We start from the raw sequence: 5000 nt of genomic DNA on the forward strand, positions 1-5000 counted from the left end.
GGTACGATGCTAAAAACCTGCAAATATGTATAATGAGGAAAGTAAGGGCTAGACTAAGATTGTCTGCAAATCTGCGTGGGTTGAAGTCTGTAGCGTCTCGGTTTGTATTGAGTACTTGTATTGATGCCCATTTTTCGAGATGCAATGGTTGAACCACATGTATATTTACATGCTACAGATTATTGCAGTTTGGTTCAAATCTTGTCTAAATCTGTATTGTAAAAAAATTATCGTTTCAAAGACCAAGGCTCCTGCAATGGTCACCTTGGCTCGGGAAGGTTTATATTCTCTGAAATGATACAATACATTCTGGTTACCTTGTAAACAATAGGTCCATGTTATGATCTAAATGATTATGCTAAGAGGTCTAATAACACTTAGTTTAAAAGATTGTACCATTGTGTAGCATCACCATTCACCATCAACCCCCCCCCCCCCCTTTGCAGAGGGTTGGTCTGGCTTGTGGTGAACGTCCAAGCTTGGAAGCTGTTTGGGTGGAGTTCATATTGGGCTTTTACAGCATTGGGTAAACTGACTTCGGTATTGACTGAAACTGGTGTTTAAAATGGCTTCTATCTTTTGGCCACCTTATAGAAAAAACTTGGAATCCTTTTAATTTCTAGTAACTTGTTGGCTTGACGTGATCTGGCATGTTAATTACAGGTTTACGTGTTTTATGAAATGGATAGCGTTTACTGCCCTTCATTGGAACTTTTTTTTTTTTTTTTTTTTTTTTTTCCCCCTTACCCATTAACCGTTTCATAAATTGAAAGTGGACATGGTTTTATCCATTTGTTTAAAACCAAAATTAGCTCCTAAAATCTCAAGAAAGGGGAACTTTTTAATAGTTTTTTATTTCAACCTGTCGTGAATTTGTCATGTACACATTAACTTGGTATTCCATATTTTTAATGGGATTGAAAGTTTAAATCCATCACTTGAATAAATTCATTATGATGAGTAAATCCTCTTGGTCCGTGTTTATGATCTAAATGATTCTGCTAAAGAGGTCTGAATTTAAGAATGGTTTTAAGATGATGAAATTTGATGTACATGTAGTGAAAAGGTTTCTCTTGCAGGAGCTGGTGTGGCTTCCTTGTCAACATGACACGTGTAGGTGTGAGGAGTTGTGCTTCTATAGGTAAGTTACCCCCCCCCCCCTTCTTTTGTGTATAGTGTTTAATACCTCCTTCCCCTGTAATTTCTAAGGTGATGAGTAAATCCTCTTGGTCCGTGTTTATGATCTAAATGATTCTGCTAAAGAGGTCTGATAACTTGGGAGGGGAAAAGGCTATTTATGCTCATTATTAGTTATTAATTTAGTTTTTCCTTTGCAGGAAAATGTCCTGATCTTGCTATCAAGTTTTGAAGGATATTTATTTTGGTAAGTTTTTTTTTTTTTTTTTTTTTTCTTAGGTTTATTAATATGAAGGTGAATTTACTGAATATTATTAAATTAGATTCTATTCTTAGCATTATTTTTTCTATGCATCCAATCTTGTCTCGTATGTGAAATTGGTAAAGTAACCTATATATTAGATTCCTTATCACTATATTTAAACAAATTAAACTTCTTGTGCAAGCTTTTACCCTTCAGCGTTCTGTATCTCCAAGGTAACATTCTTGTTTCTTTGGTCGTAAGGACGCTAGATCAAAATCCAGGCTACTTATCGTTGGAGATTAGCTCCTTAGCTGGTCTTCAGGTTTATGCCGGAACATTTGATCATGCACATTCATAGCTAGTCATTGACACTAAATTTCATGTTAAGATAATTAAAATATTTTACTTTTTCAGTTAATCGGTTTCCAGGCCGACATTGGTCAGTGAATATGAATATGGCTTTGAAGGTAAATATTGTTCTTGTGCTTGATATACTTCTAAATTATTAGAATGTTCAGATTGTGAAATATTGTACAGGATGAAAACCTTTTATTCAGAGCATTGGGTTATGAAAACCATGATTACTTTTTGACACCTGAAATATTGTTTTTAGGAAGTATCTCTTGGCGAATTTGGCATAATTTCAAGCACTTTGTAATTGTTTTTCAGATGGGATGAAAGGGAAATGTGCAAGCAGGATTGGCTTGTCTGTAAAATGATAAAAGGTATGATCTTGTTGATATGGAAACTGACTATATCAATATAAACTTTGCAAAATATTTGATTTGATAAATAAGATTGCGGCTTCACAAAGTCGCTTTGAAATACATTTATGATGAGTAAATCCTCTTGGTCCGTGTTTATGATATTAATGATTCTGTCAAGAGGTCTGATTGTCAAAAGATTTTAAGGAAAAAAAAAAAGAAAAATGCATGTATTGTAGTAAAATTTTATTTTGCAGGAAGCTGGTGATGTTTCAAGGCTACCAACATGACCTGCTTGAAAGATGTCCAGGGCTTGTAAGGTCATATTGGTAAGTTGCCACTAATTGATATTTTTTGGTCATTTCTAAAGTGATGAGTAAATCCTCTTGGTCCGTGTTTATGATCTAAATGATTCTGTTAAGAGGTCTGAAATTTAAGAAATGTAGATACACTATATATTGGTAATAATTTATAATTAATGAATTGCCTTCTTTTTCACAGAAGCACATGGCTTATCAGGATGTGAAAGTTTAAATTTGGTAAGTTTTTTTTTTTTTAATTGAGTTTCTTCATAAATATCCTTTTAAAAAAGTTCAACATTTTACAATGTGCTTAAAGCAGTTTAATGTTATACACTAAACTTGCCACATCATGAATCATGAAATTAGGTAGCATACTTTTTGTGACACAATATCCATATTTAAAGTTGTATTTAGAAGCAGCTACATTTTTGATACAAGTTTGTTTTTGGCGTTCTGTATCTCCAAGGTAGCATTCTTGTTTCTTTGGTCGTAAGGACGCTAGATCAAAATCCAGGCTACTTATCGTTGGAGATTGGCTCCTTAGCTGGTCTTCAGGTTTATGCCGGAACACTCTGATCAAGTGCCTTCTTGCTAGTCTTGACACTGAATTGTACATTAAAATAACTTGAAATAATTTATATTTCCAGGTATTTGGAGGTAACTGGCTGATGGTATTGACCAGTGCCTGTGAACATGGTTAAAGGTAAGACTTATTTTTGTATTGGATATAAACTTGTAATTACATGAGATTGTAAATTATGGCACATTGTGTACAGGATGAAAACCTTTTTTCAGAGCATTGGGTTATGAAAACCATGATTATGTTTTGACATCTGAAATTCTTGTTATAGATATTAATTTTATGAATATGACTTAAGTCTAAACTTGTTCATTGTTCTTTTCAGATGGATTGACAGAAATTAACGGGCAGATTTGGCATTAGCACTCTACCTTCAAAACGTGCTACAAGGTATAACTTTCCTTTTCTCAGATATCATCTTTGCAGTTCTTTTTTGTTTATAGCTGAAGATTTTGAAATGGATTATTAGCATTTTAGATAAGAGTATTTATCAGACAACTGATGTCTTGCTGTTTTCAGTTTTAAAAATTTCATAATCCCTGAAAGTATTTAAACTAAAGATCACTCTACCCCCAAATTTTTACATGATGAAAACCTTTTTTCAGAGCATTGGGTTATGATAACCATGATTACTCTTTTGACACCTGAGAGAGAATAAAATGCAAGTGTATTGCAACAACTAGGAAAATTTCTAATGTTTGCATTTATTTTTTTCCTCAGGATGGCCCAGGAGTAGCCGTTAAGTTACCACCAGAGATTGCAAATAAACATTAATGTGACTACGAGTTTATCTTGTCCTTTTTACATGTATAGGAAATGTGTAAGAATCATTACTTCAGAAAGATCCAAAATCTTCAGTAAGAAATGGAAACCTTTTTTGAATTACTTGAATTGAACAAAGATAACCGCAGAGGTTACACTGTAATTCTTGCACTGGGTGTAATATTTAATGCTCTGATTTTGTTAATGTAATTGAATTTTACTTGTATTACTGATGGGGTCGATCAAGTAGTTTGGGGTTGATCAAGTAGTTGCACTATCTTAAACTTTTTGCCATCTTAGGTTAATCCTAAGAGCAAGTCGGTGTAACCAACTTCACTAAAAAGGCCGGGGACATTTACACAACGGTCATAGAAAGCTTGCCGAAACATTACTATGCAGCTTGCATAGAAACTGGGAATGGTCATTTTGCTGACTATTACGACATCTGTGCCCGCTGACTTTAATTTAAGAAGTACCCTTTTAATTGGAGGCCTAATTTAATGTGAAATAAGTATGGATAACTTCGCAGACATGAAAATCTCTGAATTTAGAGATAGGATGTTGATTCCCAGCTATTCGAGACCTTTAGACACCAGGCCTAAGTTATTGAAACAAGGATTCGGGCACGTGGGCAAAGTTATCATGGGGATTGAAGGCAATTGGACTTGAAATTCTTCAGATAGGGAAAGGGAATTTAGCCTAAGAGCTGACTTCTTAGACCGTACGGTTTGATAACGATGAAATTAAATAGCCTCTGTTTATGAAAGAGGTCAGCTGGACGTTTTCGCTTGTATAAAAGGGCAGACCTAATCAGAATCAAATTTGTTGGCTTTTTCTATACAAGTCCCCCTGTCGTGGATAAGATGCGCATGATCTCGTAAACAACGCGAGGCAGAGCGGACACACCATCCGGGCGCAACATCAAAAATAGAACAATACGGCGAAGGTGAGGGCGAAATCCAGAAAAAATGGTCAGATGAAAACATGGTAAACAGGAAGATGACCCATGACGTCAAACTGAGCACATGACTAACAGAAGCTTCTAGAAGCCACGAATACGAAAACAACTAGTTGGAGGCGATCACTAGATATATCACAATATTCAAGTCGGGGATCAAGAAAATAACACGGAAGGCAGATAGACAAAAGTTAGTGATAAATAGTGTTGAAAATTTGCTGGGACATAGGAAAGTCCTGACGCAGATAGTTTTCAAATAAGTGAAGAGAAATTATAATCATAGTTATGATAACTGCTAAGGGTGTGACCGGAA

General features: G+C 35.0%; 1 long non-coding RNA gene and 2 other non-coding genes across 3 annotated transcripts in view; all 3 read left to right on the forward strand.

Moving 5' to 3' along the window:
- LOC119573103 overlaps positions 1-3746 on the forward strand; it is a 4900-nt gene extending 1154 nt beyond the window's left edge. The window contains exons 3-11 of the long non-coding RNA XR_005228763.1: positions 1080-1141; positions 1338-1384; positions 1796-1848; positions 2051-2106; positions 2343-2414; positions 2587-2624; positions 3035-3090; positions 3293-3357; positions 3688-3746. This is a non-coding gene — a long non-coding RNA (uncharacterized LOC119573103). The remainder of the gene's footprint in view (positions 1-1079; positions 1142-1337; positions 1385-1795; positions 1849-2050; positions 2107-2342; positions 2415-2586; positions 2625-3034; positions 3091-3292; positions 3358-3687) is intronic.
- Positions 949-1019, forward strand: LOC119577608. Its single transcript, XR_005229139.1, has one exon. It is a non-coding gene; the product is annotated as a small nucleolar RNA SNORD18 (small nucleolar RNA).
- On the forward strand, positions 2209-2278 carry LOC119577619. Its single transcript, XR_005229140.1, has one exon. It is a non-coding gene; the product is annotated as a small nucleolar RNA SNORD18 (small nucleolar RNA).
- Positions 3747-5000: the final 1254 nt, after the last annotated feature.

Source organism: Penaeus monodon, chromosome 1 (assembly GCF_015228065.2).
Source record: "Penaeus monodon isolate SGIC_2016 chromosome 1, NSTDA_Pmon_1, whole genome shotgun sequence".
NCBI classification, from domain to species: Eukaryota; Metazoa; Arthropoda; class Malacostraca; order Decapoda; family Penaeidae; genus Penaeus; species Penaeus monodon.